A 26,873-nucleotide genomic window follows, 5' to 3' on the forward strand; every position below is an offset into this window, starting at 1 on the left:
TCACATTGAAATAAATATATTTTCCTACTACAAAACTTTGCAGGAATTTCATGTTCATATGTGAACATCTCTATGCTCAACACATTAAAAATATGTTTCAATGCAGGTAAACTTAAAATGGAGGAGTGTTTTACCAGTAGTCTTAGTAACTAAAGAGCAACAAAGTGACATACCAAAGACTAAGGCCTCACCTGCTCTTGCTCTCAGTAGCTATGGCTGGCTGTCAGCACATTGCCTGGAGCAGAAAGTACAGACAGAAAGAGATCTTCAGTTTATGTGATCTGTGTTGTTGCTGAGAGGTATTCCTACCCTTGGATCTCCACAGTTAGCTCTATTTGGTGAGAGTTCTCTCCAGGCTTTTCAGGCAATGTAACCATTTCTTATTTCCTCTGAGAATAGTCTGAAGGGCTTTTTATTACCCCTCCATATGTTAGCCAAAGTGTGGAAAACCTGCGGAGCCATGGCATTCTTCAAACTGACAAGACACATCTCTTTACATTCTGTTAAGTCCTTCACATTTCCTCTGGTCAAAACCATAGGAAAGTATGTGAGGAACAAAAATGATTTCACTGTTTTTAAAATTTTCATATAGAAGGAAAATTCTTCTCTTCCAGTTCATTTATACTCAGACCACCTAGACCAAAATTTTCTAGGCTAATTTTTTTCCCTGAGTGAACAAGATACCAGAAATTTTTATTATTCAGTGAATGAATAGTTTCACAGTATAGAATATCTACTTGACCTCTACTAATTGTTTTAAATATGTGCTTCATTGCTTTCAAGAGACTAAGTGAGGGAAATGGAGTTATTGTGAGGGAACCATGATAATTCTGGCTTAGTTCGTTGATATGCAGTCCACCCAGGCATCCAGGTACAATAGAGACAAAATTAATGTTTTGAAGAGGAAAATTCACTGTAAAATGATGGTGACTTCCAGGCAGGTAAGCAAACCTCATGAACCCACTGATTGTATGAAGGTATGGTGATGATGGGAACCTCGGGGGTTTTTGTTTTTAATTTGTTAACACCTGCTGACTGGAGCCATAGCCTTCTCTATGAAATGCAGTGAACCATAGACATATGTGCTGGGGGCAACTCTGAGTTGATATCATCAGCACCGATCCATAATTCTAGGAAATAACTGTATGCATCCTTTTTTTTTTTTTTAGTGGTGGGTCAAATGTAACATCCCTTCTGTGCCCACCACGTTCTTCTCAGTTATACGTTTCATGTTAGTGAAGGAAATAATGAAATTTAACTGAAAGGTTAATGTGTATTTTTGTTTTTTTGTTTGTTTTCTACTACTAATTTGAAACATTCATCTCCCTGGTTGAAATCATGGCTGTGAAGAGTTAGTATAAAAGCTAAAATTTATAGTTCAAAAGTTCAATAAGCTTCTAAGAGCACTTAGTGCTCAAATAGCCTAAAAGTGTTTTTATGGAGATCAATGAGCAATTCACTCCTCAGTTGCATTTTATTTTTTCTATGAAGCAAAATGGTTGTATATTTCCCAATAATATTTAAGGCACATAAAAATTGTGATGAAAATCTATATAAAGAATAAACCTTTCAATACTGAACACGTACCACAGGTACAGGTTAATATTGGTACAATGGGGATTTGGTGTCTTACATGTCCTAAACCAAGTAAAAGGAATTTCAAATCCTTACTAAAATTTTCAAAAAGACACATAATTAAGAAAGAAGGGGGTGGGATGACTTCCCTGTAGAGGTCCTCACTTGACAGAAATTTCATTTCTGGGGTATAATGCTCAGTTATGTAGACTCAGAAGTGTGAGTATTCATGGACGCTGAATCCATCAGACTCCAGAGGATTAAATCAAGCTAACCACACTCAGAAGAGTCTAATTTACAGGACAACCAAGTGAGACCTAATTATTATTAAATAAAGCATACAGCTATCAAGAGGACTGAATGCTTCTATTTACTGATCAGCATATTTTTTCCCTATAGGCAAGTTAAATTATAATTATATGATTTCACAGTCAACATGGGAATAAAGCAAGAGCAGTTAATTGGATGTTTTATTGCCTAGTGTCATCCAGCTCTGAGAGCATGAAATATTCAACTCAACACAAAAACACAATAACAGTGGCCAGTTGCTCATGATGGAAGCTGGGGATCATATGGTAAGTCCCCCTCAGTCTTCCAAAGGGATAAATGTATAAACAAATTGGTAGTGTTCAGCATACTGTGCTATATCTGAATATGCATCTTGTTAAATTTGAAATGTTCTGCTGTGTGTTGCAGTGATAAATAATGCCTATGCATAGCACACTTCTTTGAACAAACCTGTAGAAAGTTTCTATTTCTCTAGAGACTTTTGAGACTCCAAGAATATCTTGAAACATCTGTAACTCCTCAGAACAGCAGTTCTCAGCATTTTTGGTCCCAGGATACCTTTAGACTCTGGAAAGTTTTTGAAAACCTCAAAGAGCTTTTGTGCATTTGGATTGAATCAATCATTCTTCTCAAATGATAAATTAAAAGTGAGACAAATTTGTTTATTTACTAACTCACTTTATAAAACAATAACAAACAACTCTATATTCACATAAATAATACATTTTAAATAGCTTTATTGTTTAAACTAGTGAATAGTATGATATCATTTACATTTTTATAACCATTATTTATATCTAGCATAATACAAGATAGCTGTATTTATGTTTCTGCATCTAATCTGTTATCACATACCATGCAGCCTTTGGGGGAAAAATTCTGTACAGTTATGAGTGGATAAAAGGATAAAAGTGAAAAATGGACTCATGATATTATTGTTTGAATAGTTTTGATCTCCAACACTCCCTGAAAATGCTCCCTAAGAGTACAGATCACTCCAGGAATAGTTACCATAGTGAATTGAAGTTTCTCTTGCTGCAGTAGAGACAAGCTTCTGTTGGCTGTTGACTGTCTCTTCTCTGCCTCTTCCCTCATCCCCTGATCCACCTTCTGAAAGCTAAGTATATTAGTGCTTGCTTATTTAGGTGGATAATCCAGGTAAACCCAATCATTTGCTGCTGTTTAGTGAACCAGTCATATACACAATCCTTTTAGGCCTGCAGTTAAAGTGCCCATCAGTAAAGACAAGGAGGTCTGAAACCTAAAGGCGCCAACAGGGAGACATACCTGGGTTTATGTCAACAGACACAAACTGGATATAAGTAACATGATGATAAGACTCTTCTAAGACATAGGTTGCTAGAGTCAGGAGAAATTCATTGAGAACTGGGAACTCAGGGTAATGTGAAATCTGTGCAAGTTGTCCATAGATTTTAAGTATTTGCTCAGTGGCATCTAACCCCAAATGTACATTGTAAGGTTCAGAAATGCTCATTGACACTGGCTAAAAGGGCTGTCTCTCTGTTTCTCAGATTCTTGTTTTTTCTATATAAAACTTTCCTCTGACTGCCTATCTATTCCATATTCTTTTATTTTAAACTATTTGCATCTATTTTCACTTTTGTAATCGTGTTTGCCTATATTATAGCCAAAATCTTGCCCTTAAATCTCAATTGGCTAAATAAATGATAAAAATTACTATCCAAGTAATTAACCATCTGGGCCACCTGCCACAATACATACCATGACAACCTTTTGCCTACTCTTTGAGGTATTTTACCATCTTGTTGCAGCTCTTTGCTAATCCCAGACTTGTCATTGTCCTACCATTCACAGTTTAAGAGCCTGCAGATGAGACTTCTTCTGAAGAGCCCAAGTACTCTGTACTCAGTTTCAAATCCAATCCTCCTGGTGCATTCTAAGCAATGGAATCATATTGCTAAGCATTAGCAAACTCATTGAGTAAACACTTATTGCAGTATGATTGGTCAAAACAGGATCATTTGGTGCTGAGGGCCATTGCCAAGTAGGAATGACGCATCGAAATTTCCTTGCCAGCGTACCCCATGTTAAATGGACTTGCCTTGGAAATTCGCTGTGACATTGCATGTGTGTTTGAGAAAGGTGACCCTGTTCAAGGACGAGGGTGGATCCAGGTTTAGGGTGTATCCTGCAGGTTTTAGGAAGTATCCCGGTTTAGGATAATTTGGGTTTAGGGCGTTCACGGTTTAGGACAATCTGGATTTAAGGCAGTTCCAGGTTTAAGGTTATTGCTGCTGGGAATAGGGCGTATCCTGCTGCCTGAGTTCCCGTTGAGTTCTCGTGGAATTGAGAAAGTATTTGGGACGTGAATTGTGCGGCAGAACGTGAATTTCCCCAGAACGTGTTTGTAGACAGTCAGTGTGAGTTCGGGAATAAAGAATTGCTGTTTGAATCTACAAAGCTGTGAGTGATTTTGTGCCCAGCCAAGACTGCGGCAATTTGGAACATTTCTTCTAGAATAAGTTAGATTTACCTGTTCTGTTCTATTACCTTTGATCCATTAGCATCCTAAGGTCATATCATAGTAAATGGAATAATAATTCTTTTCAGGTCTCATGGATATTTCAGAGAATGTCCTATTTGAATCTGCCTGCCCTTTAAAGTCCCAAAAGTAAATTTTTACAGTGACTTAAGATCCCCATTTTCTGTTTACTACTATTACAATAATTAGAATCTCTCCAAAATGATTTCTAAAATTTAATCATCAAATTTGATTAACATTAATTTACCATCATTAAAGGTTCTGATCAACAAATAGTAGAGAAAAATATATAAGAATTGTTTTTATCCATTTGAATGTCATGGTACAAATTTACAATGCCCCAAATGGTGTTTTACTAGTGATACAAAATAACATTAAGCACAAAGGGTCATCTGAACCAGAATCTCATACTCTATATTTAACTTTGCCTTATTTTTCACTACCTGGTTTTAAATTAAATTATGTTTTTTATGCTTTAAATGGAAATCATCAGTAGAATCAAAGTATATGCTTTCTATTATAGATTTTCCTTTTCTAAGATACTTTAGATATAAAAACCATTTCAGAGTGAGATTTTCATTTATATTGTCTGTGAGTAAAGTTACTATAAATTTATTAAGTAGACTAAATAAAATCTAATAAATCCTAACATTTAATAGAATTTTACTAGGGCTGACTTCCTTGCAGGGTTAGACATAAAAGTTGCCATTTTGAGCTCCAGGTGTGTGTGTATGTGTGTGTATATGTGTCCAACTTGTGTGGTTTTCAGACTCATAGCTTCTGTAACCATTCTTGGAAGCATCTGATTTCCTTCAGGGAAATTGTCTCTTTCCTACCACATACTCTGCAGAGAGTGGGAAGTTAAACTGGAGTGTTGCTCCTTCCTACCATAGCAATTGAAGAAGTACCTGGAAAATACTTCCATAAGATTCATTCTCTAAACATCATCCTCTAGACACTCTGAGTGATAAAGGACAAAAGAACAAGAACAATTTGATTTTTGGACTGTGAGTATTCAAAGATATTTTGAGTTTCCTTCAGGAAAAAAAAATAATATAATTAAATTGCAATAGGTGTAAGCTACCTAATAAAGAGCATATATATATTTTGTCACACTCAGATGTTGCAGACTTAAAGATGAAAACAATACAGTAATTGCCAAGTGCTCCACATCATAAAGATACTAAGGCATCTCTGCAGCCACAGGCATACTGCCTGCATTCTCCAGTGCCTATCTTCAGGATACGAAGTTGAACTTGGAGCAAACACTTCCTCTCCACCATGAAGAAGAAGAATGTTAATCTTTCTTGGTGTCTTGGAAAGAAAACAACCTTTAAAAGTGCTTCTTGGAGAGTTTAAGTGTTTTTGGAATTTAGGGGACAAACAAACTGCTATCTATGTACATATAATATATATCACATATACAGAAAAATGTATACATGTATATTTTGAAAGAGAGCACGCAAATTAGATATATTTATTTTCTGAAATTAGAGACTGGGAAAATAACAACTATTCTACAGATTCATATTAAGGAGCATTATCCAGCTATTAAAGTAATGGCACATTTATATTTATTGATAGATCAATATTCAGAAAATACTTTAAGTAAAAATCAAGCACCATATTCTTGCTGTAGAATAATCATATATGCATAGAAGTAGTTATTATAAGAAAATAATGAAAGAAACTAAAATGCTAATGCAAGTTATCTCGATGTTTTTCTAGGTGATTATTCTGTCTTTAACTTTACTCATCAAATTTTTAAGTTATTTATTTTTCATGTAAATACTTGAAGTGTATAAATATATATGCCTGGTTTTCAAAGTATATGAAGTTTAAAAAATAGTCTCTATGGCTTTATCAGTAGCCTGAATGTGTCTCAGCCAAAATAAATAGAGGATTAAAGGCTTTTGAATCCTAGAAACACTGGTTCTAAAGAATAAAATCAATAAAATCCTTTGGAGAGTTAAACAGCTGAGGGAGATGTAGAAGGGCTAGGGAGCTGGGGAAGTTGGAGGCAAGTCCAGACCAAAGGAGAATGGAGAGGTTCTTCCAATGAGATCATCTTCCCAATTGACCAAACTGCTCACAGACACAAGCAGGGACCTAATCAGACAGATACTTCTGTACTTGAGCTCCTAAGTGTGGGATTCAATAGAAAAACTAAAACTGATGCAAGGACATGAGGGACACCAATGAACAATGGTTAGGAGATCATGGAGAGGGGAGGAAATAAGAAAAGGAGGAAATTCCTAGGACCAATAAAAAGAACAAGCCAAAACTTCCCCACTGGACTCCTGGCTCTATGACCTATTCTCTTTGGAGAAGACTCATTGTTGTTTTTGTGATAAACCTCTCTTTGTGCCCTGTTCTTCAGTTCTTTGCTGAGCAGAGTCAATGGACCCAAGACCCCTAAATGGTAACATAGACTAGGCTTGTTTATGTTGCAGTTTTCAACAGTATAGCTTAACCTCTCTGGGTCCCAAATTTTTCTCTACTAAACAAATATGTTAATAGTGGCCGCCTCTCAGAACTGCTGTTGGCATTACTTGAAGCAGTGAACAGGAGCTGTCAGCCCAGTGCCCAGCACTTGATGACTGTGGGTGGCAATGGTCCTGGTTTCTTGATGATAAAAGGTAGATCTTTCAGCAATCCCAAGAGGTAATTGTCTTCTCCTAGCTGTCCAGAGCTCAAAACATCTCATGTTGTAATCACTTGGCACAATGTTTGTGATTTGAGATTCTCCATGACTGCTGATTCCCAGAATATATCATTTCATGGCAGTGAAAGATGAGTAAGTGGATCTAGTCTTTTCAGAGTTGCATTAATTTTATAGAACTGCATGTTATTTTCATCAGTCAGTAGAAAGACTTCTGTGCATGAAGATGTTTGGGCAATTTTTTTGTTTGTTTGTTTTAATTGCAGGTCACCTGGCTGTTCTTAGTAAGTTAAAATGGAGTTTCAGTCACTGTCAATGGAGAGGCATTCTGTGACATTTTCCAAATTTAGTTTTTCAGGAACTTTTTGAAATGATTTGGGGAAGCACTAACATGAGAGTTTCACTTAAATATTACTTTTACTTAGAAAATAAAGTTTTCTTCCTCAAAAATGTACTTGGAGCTTTTAAGGATGATACTAACATCCTGCATGATTGAAATATTGAGTAGTTGTAAACTATATTTGTAGATATCAAAGTATTATTGAACATACTACGTTGGAAAGAGGTCCTTTATGTGCACAGAAGACAAACAGTAAGAGAATGCAATATGGGGGGAAAAAAGTATCTTCAAATATTTTCAATGAATTCTTTAAATAAACAAAATAATCAGGATATTCATCCCATTAAACTGTTCCTAAAAGTCTTTTCTTAGAAGTGTCTAAGCTTAACTAATAATTGTTTAATATCACCTACTATGAAAAGAAATACATGATTTTAGTTAAATATGGCATAATTTATTTTGAACCTTTCTGTTGTCTCAACTGGAAACTTTAAATGATCCTTAATAAACAACCCTGAAAATTTAAAGCCATTCCAAAATCACAATTGTCATCTTTCAGTTACTTAACTATTGATTGGATGCATACTTCCTTAGAGACACAAATCAACTTGTTGATATTATCTGCTTATTCTGGGCAGTAGGTTAACAATGTGCATCCAGTTTTCAGGTTTTCCCTGGACGTAAACAGCAAGGATGCCAATTAGACTGATATTTTCTGTGAGATAGGAGATTCTTCACAGGGGACTTTGAATAAAACCAGTTGGGCTCACTAGGAGAAAACACTGGGTCTGGCCTCTGCCTCAGGCTAAGTTCAAAATTAAACGGATCAATGAGTACTAAGTTACAGATAAATCTGAGAAAGAAGTTCTGGTGTGATATCACACAGTAGGGTGACTTTAGATAACAAAAAAAAAAAAAAAGGCCTGTGCATTTCAAAAAGCCAGAAGAAAGAATTTTTTAATGTTCTCACCATAAAGAAATAGCCAATATTTGAAGAGGTAGATAAGATGTGTTTAAATTGTTTGAAACATTATCAATGTATACATGTATCACTGTATACACAGTTCATGTGTATAATTTCTATTTTTATGTATCAGCTAAAAATAATTTACTTAAATAAAAGATAAACAAAATTAAACAGGGCAGCTGCAAACTCAGATTACTCAATTGACAAAAGAAATATTTTCAGTTTTATGTCTAAGTAATAAAGTAAATGCATGTCTCAAGATCTAGATATGTTCATGTATTAAAATTCATGACAGGGGCTGGGGATGTGGCTCAAGCGGTAGCACGCTCGTCTGGCATGCGTGCGGCCCGGGTTCGATCCTCAGCACCACATACAAAACAAAGATGTTGTGTCCGCCAAATACTAAAAAATAAATATTAAAATTCTCTCTCTCTCTCCGTGTCTCTCACTCTCTCTTTAAAAAAAAAAAAAAAATTCATGACAATAATGAAAATGTCTTGTCACATTGTGTTGTTTCTAAAGAATAAAATGACAGGCTACTAACAAGATGGAAATAATTTTGATGGGTTTGATGTAATGTTTTTCATGACATCAAAAAAAGCAATACTCAAGCACCCTGTGTAAATATTTCAAAAATCAGTATGCTCTTTTGACACAAACTAGAAAAATTAGTTATATTCAACATGTGTTTCCTAGTCATATCATCATTGTTTTCTCTGACAATATTTTACTGAATTCTAAAACAGCTCGAGGTATTTAAGGGGCTTTGATCTTTCTCAGTTATAGAATATTTCATATATAAAAAGCAGTACAAAAAAATAATGTGAGGGACACATATTATTTACCACATGAATTTGTCCATTTTCTGTCACTATAATAGAATACCAGAGGGTAAGTACTTCTAAAGAAAAGAGGTTGCTTAAACTTACACTTTGGGAAGTTCCTGGGCTTTGCACAAACTCCGGTGAGGACCTCCTTGGCATTGGTGGCATCACAAAAAGCAGAAGTATATCGGAGAAGGAGCAACCAGAAAATCAAGCCACCATTCTTGTTCTTTTATGACAACATTTATGGGAATTATTCCAGGAGAATTCTTATTTCCTTCTGAGATTGGCACTCCAGTGACCTAAAGGTTTCATTTTGAGGTCTTATCACCTTTCAGAATCACAACACTGGGGACCAACTTCCAATACATGAACCTTTGGAAAATTTTATCTAAACCATAGTAAGAGACAAATTGAACTACATTAAAATTTTGCTCTGCATTCTCCAATTTAAAAAAAAAAAACCAAAACATTAGTGATATAGCATTTCACAGATAGGTTTGAATATTTATGTGTTGGGCAATACATGAGGTGCAAGGGATATTCATTATTGAACACTATAGATCAAGTCCCAAATCTTGAATGGCTTGCTTATGTTTCAATAAAAGGATCAGATGCTATACTAATGAAAATATAATTAAATGTCAGTTATTGCTGTGTTCTATTACAAAAAGTATATCAGAGTAAGGGATTAGAGTTGAAGTGATGATTTCCTAAAGGATTAATTTTAATTTACTAACTTCATCAGATGTTTATTTGCATTTACAGTGTTTTGTATTTTGCACCATTGATCTTCAATTAGTTATTATTTTCATATGAAATTATAGATAATTTCACATATTTCCTACCTTCCTCCATCACACTTTGATCTTTCCCAGTTGTGTAATATTTCATACATAAAAAGTAGTACGTAAATAATATAATGGACACATATATTGTTTACCACCTGAATCTGTCACAATAATTGAACACCTGAGGATAGCTACTTGTAAAGAAAAGAACCAAATGGGTACAATCAACAAACCCGCAGTGACATACCAATATCACTCAAAGTCCAATATTCATATTAGTGTTACTTCCTAGTGTGCTGCATTCTGTGGGTTTGGAAAAACATGTAAAATGATTTGTATCCATCATAATAATATTATACATATAATAGTGTCACTGACCTAAAAACCCTCTGAGCTCAGCCTATCCAGTCCCTTCTCTGAAACTCCTGAAATCACTGATCTTGTTTGCACTCTTCATATTTCCAGTTTGGCTTCTTTCAGTAAATAATATGCATGTAAGTTTCCTCAATGATCTTTCCATGGCTTGGTAGCTCATTTCCTTTTAATACTTAATAATATTACATTGTCTAGATGTCCCAGTTTATCCATTTATTTGCTGAAGTAATTCTTTGATGACTTCCAAGTTTTGATAATTAAAAATAAAGCTATAACTGGTCAGAGTGGTGGATGCCAGCTACACTGGGGATTGAGGCAGTATTGCAAGTTTAAGGCCAGCCTGGGTGATTTAGGGGTAACAAAACTTTAAAGTGCCATTTTTAAAGTGCCTAAAATTTTAGGGATACCTACAAAATTTTGATGGATACTCAAAAAAAAAAAAATAAGGCTGGAATTATACCTTAATGGAAGAGTACTTGCCTGGCGTGCATGAGACCCTGGGAATGATCCCCGGTCCTCTAAAAATAAATAAAGAAATACAAATAAGACAACTGTGGATACCTGTGTGCAGATTGTTAAGTGGATGTGAGCTTGAAACTCATTTGGGTAAATGTAAAGAACAGAGATTGCTAGATTATATGGTAGGACTATTTTTACTTGCATAAGTTACAAAACTCTTTCAAAGTGGCTGAGTCATTTTGCATTCCCACCAGCAATGAATAAATGCTGCTTATCATGCTCTCCAGCCCTCAGAATTCTTACTGTTTAAGATTTTCACTATTCTAATAGTTGTTTTTCAGCATTCTTTATTTATTTGCAATTTTCTAGTGTCATATGATGTTGAGTACCTTTGCATATAATTTTTTTCACTCTGCATATATTTCCTAGTAAGGTGTTTGTTCAGATCTTTTGCCCTTTATTTTCCCATAAATTGTTCATTTTCTTAAGTGACTTTTACAACTTTTCTGTGTATATTGGATAAGAGTCTTTTATCAGATATACCTTTTCCAAATATTTTCTCCTATATTCTGACTCATGTCTTAAGTCTCTTGATGGTGTCCTTGATACAACCGAGCTTTTTCAAGTTAATGAAGGAAGTTCCATCAATTATGTTCTCATGCTCCATGCCTTTAGTGTATTTAAAAATTCACCACCAAACCCAAATTCATCTAGATTTTCTCCTGTTATATTCTAAGAATTTTGTAATTTTGTATTTTACAGTTAGGTAGATGACTCATTTTGAATTTTTTTTTTGTAAAATGTGTAAAGTATCTGTTTATATTCAAATTATTTTTGTATGTGAATATATAGTGGTTACACGATTGTGGAAAGACTATTTTTTTTCTGCATTTTACTGTCTTTTTGCTCTTTTGTTAAAGGGAGAGAAAACTATATTTTTTTGGACTATTTCTAGGTTATCTATTCTATCTCATTTATGTAAGTGTTTATTCTTTTGCTAATATTATACTTTCTGATTATTGTAGCTTTACCTAAGACTTATAATCAAATGAGGATTTTTTAAAAAATGAATACTCAAGTAAAATGGCTTTGTTGAGGTGAACTTTGAACAAAGGAAGGAAGAAAGCCATGAAAATATTTTGGGGACAAGTGTTTCAGGTATAAGCAATTGTATGTCTAAATATTGTAAAGAGAAGCATGATTGACTTCTTCAAAGAAAAACAAAGATACCTGGGCAGCTAAGGCAGCAATCCTAAGGAAGAGAAATAAATAAAATGGGAGTCATAGTCAGCATCAACTCAGGTAGAATGGCATTAACTTCAGTGAAGTCCTTGGATTATACATTAAGATTAGCAGAAGTCGTTAGAGGATTGGAAAGGAAGTGATATTTATCTGATTTTTATTTTTAAAGTGCCATCTGTTACTTATGGAGAATGAATATCTTCTCTTGTGTGGAATAAAAATTAGAGATTTCAATTTGAAATATTCTAGTAGAAAGAGGACACTGGAACAGATTGGGATGATAACCGGGAGGTGTTAAGAAGTGATTATATTCTGGAGATGCTCTGAAAATGAAGTGGGGGAAGATAGATCGAATGCGAGAAAATGTGGGATAAGAGAGAGGAAGCAAGAATGATTCTACAAATTTTGTACTAAGTAATAAATGAACATAGATATCACTGAATTTTATTAAAAAAGATTCAGGGAAGAGCATGTTTGATGAAAACTATGAACTCCTGTTTTACCCATATGAAGTTTGATAGCTTATTACAAATTCAGGTGAAAATGTCAAGTAAGTATTTGGATAGATAGATTCCTATATATAGATACCTTTTGTAGAACCATCAGCAGAGATGGTATTTATTTTTATTTATTCCTTTATTTAGAAGAAGAGATTTTTCTTTGGCTCATAGTTTTGGAGTTTCATTCCATTGTTAGCAGACTTCATAACAGTGGACCCAAAAGTGATGCAGAACAACATGTTGAAATGGCCATGCAGGGCAGAAGCAACTCAGAACATGGCAACCAGGAAGCAGAGAGAGAGGTGACAGGGACAAACTATAAACCCCATCAGCAGTAGGTCCCAGTGACCTCATCTAGTCAAAACCCACTTGCTTACAGTTAAAGTGGAATGATCTACTGAATAGGTCACATCCCTCATAATCCAATCATTTCACCTGTGAGCATTCTTGCATTGTCTTACACATGAGCCTTTGGGGGACACCTTATAATCAAACCATGACATTCTACTTCTAGTAGAACTCATGCCCATCTACAATTCAAAATACATTTAGTCCATCTTCAATAGTTCCCATAGTTTTAACAGTTCCAGCATCACCAAAAGTCCAAGTTTAAAATCTCATCTGTGACTCCAGGCAAACACTTGACTGTGATCCCTATAAAGATCAAAAGCAAGTTACACAGATCCAATATATAATGGCACAGAATAAACATTTCCATTTTAAAAGGTAGAAATAGGGGTATAAGCATAACAGATGACACCAAAGCAAGACTGAAATCCAGCTGGACAAATAGCTCTATGTCCTATATCTCTATGTCTAGCATCTGGGACATGTGGCATTATGATATTCTTTTCAAAGGGTTTGCAAATTTCTTCCCCTATGTCCTTGCTGGTTGAAGCCCACATGGCCTCTCTCTTGGTTTGTTTTTACTTGATTTTTGCAGCTTATCTCAGAAGACATTCTCTATTACTATCATCTCTTAATCTAAGGGGTTTCCACTGTAGCTTTGGCTTTATTCTCAGCTCTTCATGCATTGCCCTCTCAGGGGCTGCCTTCAGAGATTCCATCTCTGCTCCACTTTGCTGGCTTCCAAGTCTTTTATTTGAAATCTCAGTGAAAGCCTCCACAATCTCCTAACTCCAGCATCCTGTGTTCCTGCAGAACCAGAACCACATGGTTGATACCAAGGTATGTTCCCATCTTGAGCAATAGTCAGGCCTCTAGCGATTATGGCTGCAGTAATCTCTGAGAGACTGAGTGGTTGATCATGGTGAAACAGCTTCAAAGAATCCCCTGAGTAAACAAGATGCCCTCACAGTCTCTTCTCAAAGGAATTTTTACTTTTACACCTTGAACCTGCTATGGGTGAAATCTGGTCAATTCCTGAGATGTCCTCAAACCACTGAGATGGTATTTATAACAGATAAATATCTGACTCAGCCAACTTACAATTTGAAAGGAAAAAATCTGAACCCACTGAGTTTTTTTTCTTATTTAACAAAATGAAAATCACTGAAGTTTACTACCACTCTATTGTTTATGGTACTGATTGATTGTAGTCCATTATTATTCCATAGAGTAATTATCTATGCTACACTAGAACTCTTAATTTCTTGTTCAGCTTCTCTTGGCCTTATGCCTAAAAACTTCTATCTTCATAATATACTTTAGCATTCTGTCTCCCCCAATCTGTGACTTTCTGTTTATTTTCATTTTATCATTTGTGTGACCCATAGCAAAGACCAAAAGTAGAGGTACCATTTTGAGAGACAATATAAGGCCAAATTGGAACTAATCATGGAGATGGAAGTGAGGATATAGATTCAAGAACTAATCAGGCAAAATTAAATAATTAATTTGTATTCATTTCCTAGAGTTGCTAAGACAAAGAACTAGAAACTGGGTAACTTAAAACAACAGAAAATTTTCTGTCACATATCTAAACACAAGGAGTCTGAAGGAAGCAGTCTGCAGGATCATGTCACCTCTGAAAGCTCAGCAGAGAAGTCCTCTCTCACTTCATCAAGCTTCTGGCAGATGCTATCAATTCTTGCTTTCCTTGCCTGGTAGCTTCCTCACTCTAATCTCTGCTTCCATCTTTACATGGCCCTCATCCCTCTTTGTATGTTTTCTTTATTTCTGAGTCTCTCTTTTAAAGACACATATCATTAAATTCAGGGTACACCCTAGTCTAGTATGACCTCATCTTATTTGTATCTGCAAAATAAGATCAAATTTCCAAGTGAAATCAAAGGTTCAAGTATTGTGGGTTAGGATTTCAGCCTGTCTTTTGGTGGGCATGATTCAAGCCATAGTTGAAGGAGAAGGAGCCAAAGAGACATGAAGGCAAAAGTAGGTAAAAGAGATGAGTCTTAGATTATTCCCAAGATTCAACCTAGTTGACAGGCCAGTTTGTATCAGACAAACAGAGATAATGTCAGATTTGAGTTAATGCAGAAGTTCAGACCTAGAGAGCAACAAAGTAATCTTTATGCCTCTGAAGCTTGGTAGACTTTTGAATCATAAAAACAGTTAAGAGCATTTAGATAATAGTGGAAACCATGAAAGTAAATGAATAGATGAGATTATTCAATCATATCCAACATGTACTGAGTACACACCATGTGCCAATTGCTTGGTGTTCTAAGCACTTAGAATATATTAACTAATTTAATCAGCTTAATAATTTATATGTTTAGTATAATTATTATCTCCATTTCACAGATTTAGAAACTGAGTCAAAGGAATATTGAATAACTTGTTTAATCTAGAAAAATGCTGAAACAAGATTTAAAATTCAGGCTGCCTGAGTAGAGAACCAACAAGAATAAAAACTTCTTTAGAAATTTCTTGGTGTTTCAAAGAGCATTTAGTAGCAGACATAAATATATGTCCACATACAGAGCCATTGAAGAAATGATAATAATGGCCCTAAAAGCATGATTTTCCTACCATAAGGATGATGCTTTTTATTTTCTTTCAGTGTATAGAATAGAACCCAGGGCCTCGTGTAGCACACAAGGGCCAGCTAATATCCAGCTAATCCTTAGGCTTGTTCCAAATAAATCCAGAGGACCTGTATTATTGCCAATGGGTAGCACTGCAGTAAGTCTAACATAAAATTAGAGCTGTCTGAAATGGAATGTCAAATCTTAAGGCAAAAATGTGCTCCTTGCCCTTAAAACAATGAGTGACATTTAGGAGACTTCGGAAGAATAGTATTGTTTCCAAATGATGCTAGGAAGACTTTTAGGGGTTTTGTAAAGAAATGTAAGAATAGATAGCCATTAAGATGCATTCCAACTGTGAGATTCCCTGAGACATTGTGTCATTTAAGAATAATTATGTGTACAGAGAAGTGAAAAGTTGTGCTGCAATTGTGCACAATGAATCAAAATGCATTATGCTGTCATATATACCTAATTAAAATAAATAAATAAATTTAAAAAAGAATAATTATGTGTGAATAATTACTAAGTAATTAGTATAAGTTAGCATGGATTAATTATATTATAAACAAAGTGTGTTTATGAAAGAAAGAGAAAAAATAGGTATGTGAAAATACAAACATTATCTCTGTGTTATAGGAACACATTTAATTAAAGGTATGGTTTACATTTTTTGTGTTTATTCCATTTATCTAGTTATACAACCTATTTTTAAGAAGTTATATTTTTATAAAAATTATATCTTGCTATGAATGCAGAACTCAACAACTATTGTAGTGTGAGAATAAAAATAATTTTTGTTGACATAGTCACAGTTACAGATCAGTTTAACACAGGCTCTTGATACATACAGCATTTTTTAGTGCTGGAACAAGGATCTACATGCAACTCCATATTCTGTAACCAATTAATATGTGAATTGAAGAAATATTTTTCTCAGACATACTATTATTGCTGAGGGCAAGTAATGACTTACCTTTGAAATATATCTTGTAATAAAATTTGCATATTTAAATTTACATGTGTTGATAAAGAACTAATATTAGATCCAGCATTATCAGATTACAAAATATCATTAAAATATAAAGAAAAGGACTAGAAAATCTTTTAGAAACTACAAGGTTTGCGCCAAAACCATCCTGAACTTTGGAATTTAATATAACATACTTTGTGAGGATGGATAAGATCCAAGATTGTAATAAGAGATTTGATCTGGAAAAGGAAACTTACATTATGAAGAGTGACTTTAATAACATTAGTTTTAAATTAACTGTCAATTCTAAGGATTTTAAATTAGTTGATTCTTGGTGATCATCAAATCTGTTTATTGGAAATGATTCATGTTAAATCAGAGCTGCAGTTTCTTTAATTTGCAAGCAGAAATTTTTAGAGTAATGAAGAGTGGAATCTGTGTGTATCATATCCGTGTGTGTGCATGCGCATTGTGTGTGTGTGTGTGTGTGTGTGTGTGTGTGTGTGATGTAATTAAAAGATAGTTTGGTTCAAGATAGGAAGTTTAATCTCCTCTTTCAAAGGTGTATTATATTTTATTACACTAGACCAAAGTTAGTGTCCATCTGACCTGAAATTTGTACAAGCAAACATATAAAATAATGTGCCTACCATGCATTTCCAGAGTTTATATGGTCAAAGCCAAGTAAAATACCATCTCTGACCACATATATTAATCAGAATACTTACACATTACTGGTTATCTCAACTACATTTATTGAATTTGTTCTGTTCATCTTTGGTGCCTACAAGTTTAACCTACAAATCTGTATTTGAAAATATTCAATTGCAAGTAAGAGAGATGATGTTAGATAAAATATACATTTTATTAAGTTACACATAGAAATGAATTTGTGGTCTAACAAAGGAAATAGATGATTATCATTAAAATATTTATCTGATTATTAAAGTTATATTTAAAGTACAAAACCAAACCATGTGGTTTTTCCCTTAATATTCCAATGAGCTGTATTTTAGGATAACTTCATTGTTATATTTCTCATTCCGTATTATTGTTCCAAGGCAGTAAGAACAGATAATTAAATTAACTGTGACTTTGCAACTAATGTTCAGATTTTTGAGAACATACATTACCTTTCATTCCCTAATTTATTCAAACTTTAACCTGGCAAGATGTCCCCCCCCCCCTTCAAATTAACCCAAGGATCAATTTCACAGAATAATAATATTTTTTATAAAACTGAATAGCATAGTATGGATTATTATAAATGAATTAGCATTATTTGATTTGGAGTATTCCTGAACAATTGGAGAGGACAATTTAGCATGGCAGGGGATGAGCCAACCACTTCCCTTCTTTTTAATCAGGGAATTTACTACTAGGGCATGTCAGTCATCTAAGAAGTCAGGATTCTATTCCTTAAGACATAACTTTTACACAGCAACAAATTTACAACTCTTTACTTTTCCAGTTAAGGATTATGAGTGATTGACTTTAATAGAAACTTGCTGATTGGGCTTAATCACATAGGATTTCATTTGGTCACATAACAAGAAAGTCCAGAGTTCATAATATAATGACTTCTCTAAGCCACCAGAGTCCAGGCTCCTTATACACTGCCGCTCAGACATCTTTAATGCAAGGTCTTCAATTTTATGTCTAAGTTGGTGTCTTCACATTCAGATATTGCACCCTTCCTCCAAGTAGTTAAGAGAGTGAAGAACAAAGGATATAAGGAACAGGGCAGGTTCAGTATCTTAGTCCATCAAGGCAACTGTAATATAATATCATAGACTGAGCAGTTTAGAAAGACTAGAAATTTACTTCTCACACTTCTGAAGCATAAGAAGTTTAAGATCAAGACATGTGATTTGGTGTCTGGTGTCTGGTGAGGGCTCATCTCCTCTTTCATAAACACCCATCCTCACATAGTGAAAGGTACATGCCCCAAGCCTCTTTTTTTTAAATTAAATTTTAAATTATATGTGACAGCAAAATGCATTATAATTCCTATTACACATATAGAGCACAATTTTCCATATCTCTAGTTGTATACAAAGTATATTCACACCAATTCATGTATTCATACATGTACTTTGGATAATAATGACCATCACATTCCACCATCATTTATAACCCCATGTCCCATCCCTTCCCCTCAACTCCTCTGCCCTATTTAAAGTTCATCTATTCCTCCCATGTTCCCTCTCCCTATCCCACTATTAATCAGCCTCCTTATATCCAAGAAAATATTTGGCATTCTTTTGGGGGGATTGGCTAACTTCACTTAGTATTATCTTCTCTAACCCCATCCATTTACCTGTAAATGCAATGATTTTAATCTCTTTTATTGCTGAGTAATATTCCATTGTGTATATATGCCACATTTTCTATCTATTCATCTATTGAAAGGCATCTAGGTTGGTTCCACAGTTTAGCTATTGTAAATTGTGCTGCTGTATAAACATTAATGTGGGCCCCAAGCCTCTTTATAAAGGAATTAATCCAATTCATAAAGGCAGAAACCCATTACCTAATTACCTACCAAAGACTACACCTCCTAACACCATCCCACTGAGAACTTGAATTTCAACATTTGAGAGAAACAAACATTCAGTCTAGAGCAGTGGGATACATTGCTCTCACCTGCCCCCCCCCCCGCAAAAAAAATCTTCATCTTACTATATCTACTTACATCTCAATGACGAAGACTATATTACCCTTAGCTTTAAAATAAAAAGGCCAGGCTCTAACGACACATAACTGGAAGCATTGTTACACAAAACAAAATCACAGTTCTCTCAGAAATAATGAAAGGAAAAATGAATATTAATTAGGTAACTAGGAATGTTTGTTATGGAAGCCATGTCTGCAAGAATTAATCACTCAACCTATGTTCTACCTATCAGTGGCATAAAATTTCACACTTTAATCTGTCTGCCAAATTTTAGTTACTTTAATCACTGCTAGTCAACAATCTGCTCTGAAAAGCAGCCTCCACATTTTTATATTCCAGGAAAGCCCCCAGTTGCCCAGTTCCAGCATGGTGCCTGAGCTCCCATCAACCTGTTGCCATGCAAACTACTCACTTCCAAGTCCTTGCCCTAGAGGTCCCCCTCAGATCACCATCTCTGGTCCTTCCACTTTCCCATTCCCTGACTCACTGAATCCCATCTCTGTGGATCTCTTTGTGATTTGTGGGCTTCCAAACTTTTCCCAGTTCTGGCGAAAAATCAAGTACCTCCAGCATGTATTTGCACCACTCTCTTCTCCCCTCACAGCCTGTTATCTTTGATCTGGCAATTGACAGTATTATTGGTGCAATTATTTTATCAGCACACTCAATTATCCAAAACCCCTATGGGCTTTCCAAAGAGTATTTACTACTAAGACCATCTGTAATAAAACTTTTTACTCTATCCTAAAGTAGTGTGAATCTCTAGATGGATGCTTACAATCCCTGACATCAGCACCAGAAACTGAAAGGAAAGAGTGAGGAGGCCTTAACCTCCTGACTACACCCCCGCTAGAGCCCAGGGCATCACCTTATTATACTTGGGACAGTGTGGATATACATGTCGGCTAATGGGAGTCATGAAAGTCAGGTGAGTGTGGTCCGAGAAACAACTGAATAAAAGTTTCAGGACTAAAAGGTAGACAGGGGAAGAAAGTGTCTGCCTTGTCTTTCCCAAATATTTTTACCAGGTAGTGTGTTCTCTTTATCTAAAGGCCTGTGCTTTGGGAAAGAGAGAGAGAGTAAAACTCTGCTTCATTTCCAGGGGAGGAGGGAAGTGTTACTAGTATAACATTAGTAGTATAAATAACCTCTTACCATCACACATGAATAAAAAAGCTGTCTATCACTGGGCTTTATCTCACCAATGTTGAAATGCTTTGGCCTCAAAGAGATCTGCATTACAGCATACACCTGCTTATTATAATACAATAACACAAATATAGACTGAAGTATCCTGGGAAATCATAGAAATATACAGACTGTGTTCATTTTCCTAGACCACAAATGCCTTCTACCACCTCCTTGAAATTTCCGGATCTCAAGATTGTGAAACATAGAAAAAAATGAACAATGAAGAAATGCAAGAAATCAAGTAGCTTGCCCATACTTCCCACAGGAAAAATAAAATAAAATGAACACACTCTCAATAAAATCATAAGAGGTAAAGAATTCATAATAAAAAATAAACCTTTTGGAGCCCAGTGTGGTGGTACACCCCTGTAATCCCAACAGCTTGGAAAGCTGAAGCAAGAGGATCTCATGTTTAAAGCCAGCCTCAGCAACTGAGTGAGGCCTTAAGCAACTTAGCAAGCCTGTCTCAAAATAAAAACATAAAGAGGGTTGGGGATGTGGCTCAGTGGTTAAATGCCTCTGGGTTCAATTCAAAAAAAAAAAGGAATAAAACTTTTGGCAATTGCAACATGACGTTTGAAGATGAAAACTCTTGAGTGCTCGGGAATTCATTCTCAGTACCTATGCAGGATTTTGTTACCGTGGGATGTCAGCCAGCACTTACATGAACGTTTTGTGACTGTGAACTTTTTAAGGCAGTGGTGCCTGTAGGAGGGACTTGACCTGTAAATGCCCAAAGAATTCTTTCACAGAATATTACTCATGTTGACAAGGCAATTAGGTACATAGGTATACTTTAAATAAGAGCATTATTCTCCAAACTTCAGAATCCTACACCCACTAAAATTACAATCACTTCAGAAAATGGCTGCTTAACTTCAAAGCAAAATAAGTATAGAGATGTGTTTAATAATCATTTTACGAAAAATAACATTTTTATTAATAATACACATTGTTTATGCCAAAAATAGAAATTAAAGTTCTCCTTGGTACGAATATTATTAGCACATATATTTTTGTATATGTTCTGTATATTTTCTTTTCAGTTACTTTTGATGTGAGACACAGGGATATTTACTTCTATGATCTTACAGTTAGAAACTTGAACATAACACAAACAATAGATTTCAAATGAAATTCCTTTAATATTGTGTTTAGGATTCTCATAAGATCTAGCAATAGGTGGTATATGAAATATGAATGTGATCTGTCTTAGCAATAAGAACAAGAAAAAAAAAACTTACTCATGCCACCAACGATGTGCAGGATGCTATACTAGTGCTTCCTGTGCCTGGACCTGAAATGCGATGAGATGTGTATTTATTAGGGTGTGTGTGTATTCCATGAATTCATTTGTAACCCAAAGCATGCTAACCATCATAAAACAGCATAGGGTTATATTTGTCTTTTCTTAAACTAATTCTCTCATTACTCAAGTTTGCACGTTGTATCTATCAGAAAATGGCAGCAGATTTTCATCTGTGCCAAACTCACCTAGCATTAAAATAATGACAAGTATTTCATGTGAAAAATTGGCTATCTGAACTCTTCTCTCATCACCACTATATACATTTTGCCATTAAGAATTCATTTCATTGGAATTTTCTTTTGGAATAAAGTTTGGTTTTGCAATTTGTTTGGCTAATAACGTGTGAAGTGCTGTTAGTCACTGTCCAGTTAAGCTTTTAAATTCAAACAGGACAATATCCTGGGTCCTTTACTGATCATAATAAGTGAGGACCCCCACCAACCATGACAGACATAAAACACATCTGACACAAATATTCATATTTTAAACAACCAAGACTTTCATATTTTAATAACATATCATATATTAGTCTTTCTTAATTGATAGAAGCAAGAACATAACTTGTTTTGATGCTGAATAAATTCTATAAACAGACATGAAGTACTACTTTAGGATCTGTACTGTTTGTACTTATTCATTCAAGCTATATTGTAAAGACAGGATGATGTTGCTTGCTTTGATGAATAAAATGTCCTTGATCTCTGCCATCTTGCATTCTAATATGGATTTCTGACATGTGATCACTAAAATAATAGGAAATCTGTCTCCTAGCAAGTGTTTTTTAATCTAGCTTTTAATTGATTGAGTGTTCCATGAGAACCATGACTATAAGAACATTATCCCAATCTGAGGAGACAGTATGAGCCAAGAATGAAATTGTAAGAGACAATACAGATTATACTGATAATCTCACTGTAGCTGAGTTATATACACATGTATACACTAACTTGATCAGAACAAGTATATACAAAGAAAATTATGAATTTCAAATTTATCTTTTTTGTTATTTGATTTAGCAAATCAATAGAGAATTTTTGGAGGTAATGGTAAGCATTATCTAGCCTATTCAGCCATGTATCTTCTGTTGAGATGAAATTTCCACAAAACTAGCCCCAAAGCATATTTTGGATTAGTTTTGTGGAAATTTATTATTCTATTCAATTTATTTTTGATTCAGAAGAATCTTAATGTGTATGGGTGAACAACTTTACACTTGAGCATACTGAATATTTTTGAATATTTCACATTGTGTATTTACATTTTATTCAGCTGTGAGAAATTTGGCATTTTACATAAAACTTTCAGCAAAAATCAATCATTATCACATTCTGCCACTAGCAAAGAACATATAGGAAGTCTTCATGACACCAGGTGTCCTGCCTTCCAGGGAAACACATTTTTATAAAAAGGGTTGTCAAGAAAAATTGTAATAAATCCATTAGGTAGCTTAATTATATTTAAAATTTTCTTCCTTTTTGTTCAAACTGAATTTTTGGTAATTAAAATATACTAGGAGGTATCTTTTGGTGCTTCTTACACATGAAATTCCTCATTCAAATCACCTGCTGTTGTTTTGCTCTTATAGAGAAAGTAGGTTGAATTGCTTAAACTCTCTTTCCCATTCTCTCTCTCTCTCTCTCTCTCTCTCTCTATATATATATATATATATATATATATATAGAGAGAGAGAGAGAGAGAGAGGCACAAATTGAATAATATCTATAATAAAGCTATAGACAACTTCTACTTCCACAGAAATCCCAGCAATATGTTATAAACTTTCCCATATGTGATATTAAACACTCTATTTTGAGTGTCTTTATGATTGTGAATTTTCTTTATGTCTGAAAAAGACATTTCAGTTCCTAGGTGTTGGGTACACTTAAAATTGTTTTTCATTTATCTTGCTCCTTATGCTTCATTCCATGCAACTATCATTGGTGAAATAGACTTCTTTATATACTCCTGATTCCTTTTATATACAATTTATTTGCTTCTATCTAAAAGCTTTTCTTAAAATACTCCATTTTCCTACCTATCCTATTCATTTGATCCATTTGCCTCATCTCAATTATTTCTTAGATAGTCTTTGTTTCTAGGAGCATTTTATAATTAACCTTACATAGATACAAAAGTCTTGGACTCTTGACTGGTATTTATTTAAAATAGACATCCATGTACATTAATTCAATATTTTTCAATCTTTAATATGCAGATAAAAAGGTATTTTGTTAAAATGAAGATTCTGCAAACTAGAAAGCTCCCATTTGATGCCACTGGTATTCGTTCAAGACCACACTTTCAAGTCAAAAGGTGTTAATCCATAAATATTTTCATCAACTTGGAATGATATAATTAATTATTCAAAATATTTACTGAACATTGACAACAATGGAAACTTCAAACACCAGATTCTGCTCCAGAGCCTAGTGATTAATTGATGGGGAGAAAAGAAGAAACATAAAGAGGAGAAAAGAAAAATCAACATCCTTAAAATCATGTGATTCAATGGAAACAACCAAATCATTTCTTTCAGTTAAATTAATGAATTAATTATATAAACATTTAAAACTTTATGAAGAGATCCAAGATGGTGGGCCAGAGGGAGGCAGCATTCTATGTCACTCCATGACTTAGGACTCAAGTAGTGAGAATACTGCTTCTCTGCAAGCGATATTCTTGCTCCCATGCAGGAATCACAGTCACCGTACCCATCCAGGGCTCCAGGCCTCAGCATCAGAGTAAGTCTCCCAACTACTCGTCCACATAGGACTACCAGGTACCTGAGCGGGCACTATCAACACCTGCACAGAACTTTCAGCCACCCATCTGAGCAGAAATCACTGACACCACTCCCTCGCAGGACATGGGCAGCTTCATAGTGGTATTGGGAGTGGGAGCATGGAAGATTAGAGAAATTCTAGACAGGGAAAATAGGAGGGAGGAAAAGGGAGAAGGAAAGGAGGTAAAAAAAATATGGTGGAATGAGATGGACATCATTACCCTAAATACATGTATGAAGACATGAATAGTGTGAATATACTTTGTATACAACCAGAGATATGAAAAATTGTGCTCTATATGAGTAATATGAATTATATTGAATTCTTGTGTCCTATAAAACAAATTAGAATAATTTTTTTAAATTAAATTAAATTAATAAAGAATACAAAAAAAACCCTTTATGCTAAAACTAATGAAACAAACTGCCGAAGTCCGGCTGCAGCAAAATAACGGGGGGGTGACGAGCAACTTGCGTAGATTGATACAGCAGGAGTGGGAGCCGTTTATTGTAGGACTGGAGGGGTATATATACATTCCACACAGCTTATCTTAATTAACATAAACTAGATACAGCAGTCCACCAATAAGGAGTCTCCACACTTAATGGCTCGCTGGCATTACTTCACAAACCACTCCCTCTGCAAAATGCCAGGCGCCATCTTGACTTGTTTACAGACTCTAACAACAAACTTGGTCTTTATCATAAAATAAATGATAAACATCTAGTTTATATGGAATATTTAGGGAACAAACAACTTCCTGAGATATAGCCACCTGAACAATGAGCTGAAGGAAGTATAAAAAGGGTGCCTTGCAAATAGTAAAAGAATAAAAGAGTAAAAACCAAAGTCTGTGTTGCCATCTATCCTAGTTGGTGATCTATGCTGGTTCACAAATCTGACTATTCTAATAACTTAAGAAAACAGTGAAGAAAGCACAAAACACACAGAAATACCTTTTCAAAACCTGGGATGGCCTTCTGACTTCACTGTTCACTTGAAAAATGTTTCATTGGTTGAGAAACAAGTAGCAAGAAATGGTGAGGGTGAAAAGGTAAATGGGGTAAGAGGAAGGGATAGCTATATTCTAGAAAACTCTGGTGAATATAAAAGCAAACAGTTGTCTTTTCTCAAAAACATTATCTTTTCCAATCAAGAGCTACAATTCATCTGGATTGAATTTTCGTTTTTTCTCATTTGATGTAAAGTTGAGGTCAGTTTATATTTTTCCATATGGAAATATTGTTAACCCTGCAGCATATTTGATGTGTACAAGTCAGTTTCTGGCCCATCTGCTGTGTTGGTCACTTTAGCAAAAACTTTGGTTTCCACTAAGTTTTTATTCTGTATCATGAAGACTCAAATAACGCTTACTGATACACTCTTAGGACTACCAGGACTTTTACTGAGGGTGCATTTCAATATCTACAATTGAAATAAAATGTCCACCTTCAAAAAGAGTGCAAAGTAGATAGTACCTAATGTGGTATTATAGAATTGACCCAAAGAAACAAAACATAAACACTAAAAACATGTGTGTGAATCTTTTTGATTGTACAATTAAAAAGAGTACTATTTCATAAAGTTACTAACTTTATGAGTCGAACTATCAATAGAATAAGCAATAAATTATAACATAATTCTTATGGAAAACTTTCTGTACACAAATCACCATCTCCTTGTTTAGTTTTAAACTATAGCATAATGAAAATAATCCCTTATCTTTCTCTCATACCTGAAACTATGTCAAATATGTATTGGGTAATTCTAATTAAAATTAACATTAATGAGTTGTTTTTTTTTTCTTTTTTTTGTGTGTACTGGAGATTGAACTCAGGGACACTCGAATACTGAGCCACATCCACAGCCCTATTGTGTATTTTATCTAGAGACAGAGTCTCACTGAGTTGCTTAGAGTCTTGTTTTTGCTGAGGCTGGCTTTGAACTCACAATCCTCCTGCCTCAACCTCCTGAGCTGCTGGATTACAGGAATGTACCTTGGCACCTGGCATTAAAATGAATTTCTGAGCTACTTAATTATGTTGACACAGTGCCTTGAGGTGTCCAGATGAGTCCATAGGTGCTACCATCTTTGGAATATTGAGTGTATCTCTTCATACTTTCAATCTCTCTTTGTTTTATCTTCATAATTTGCTCTATGGATTATATTGCATTAAAGATCCTGGTTTATTCTACCTCACTGGATAGTGTATTTCGAGGGTAAGAGAACTTTATGAAGATCTATCAACTCTTTGAAGATTCTGGCCCCAAAGTAAAGAGAGCTTCACAGATATCTATTGTTTCTATTACCACACTCTCCATTTTAGGATAGTACCAAAAAAATTGTCTCCAAGTCATCAATTTCAAAATATTAACTTTGGTTTTAAGCATGACCTTAATTTTACTCCAGGCAAAAATTTTCTCTGAAATACTTGATTAAAAAAT

The sequence above is a fragment of the Spermophilus citellus genome (assembly GCF_964194105.1).
Source record: "Spermophilus citellus genome assembly, chromosome: 7".
In the NCBI taxonomy this organism is placed as follows: Eukaryota; Metazoa; Chordata; class Mammalia; order Rodentia; family Sciuridae; genus Spermophilus; species Spermophilus citellus.